Genomic DNA, 421 nt, shown 5'->3' with positions numbered 1-421 from the left:
AAGAATGGACCGCTAAAGCAGCGCCCTCTCGTGGTTTTGTGTACGCCATTTCATACGGGGGCCGGGGGGGGGGGATTCGGGGGGGGGGGGGGGGGGGGGGGATTCACCGATTTCTATAACTTTTGTGGCGCGTAGCGGTACTTTCCTCGCCTTCCACCACTGTGACCCGGGTTCGAATCCCATCTGGGCCAACATGTGGATTGAGTTTTCAGTCCCTACCTGATTCCGTGGATTTTCCCCAGAATATCTTTTCCTCCCACCTCTAAAATACTGTATTTTTTTTCTCATTGTCTTCTCTCTACTAGGTTGATGTGATGTTTCCCCTAGGATGCTTTACCGACTAGCCTATATTCCAATACAGATACAGATACTGCCATGGCTCCTGTGAAAACCTTTCGTCTTCGGCTTCGGCTTTGTCTCC

Source organism: Patiria miniata, unplaced genomic scaffold, assembly GCF_015706575.1.
Source record: "Patiria miniata isolate m_02_andy unplaced genomic scaffold, ASM1570657v1 HiC_scaffold_10, whole genome shotgun sequence".
Taxonomy (NCBI): Eukaryota; Metazoa; Echinodermata; class Asteroidea; order Valvatida; family Asterinidae; genus Patiria; species Patiria miniata.
This window is presented reverse-complemented; position numbering follows the sequence as displayed.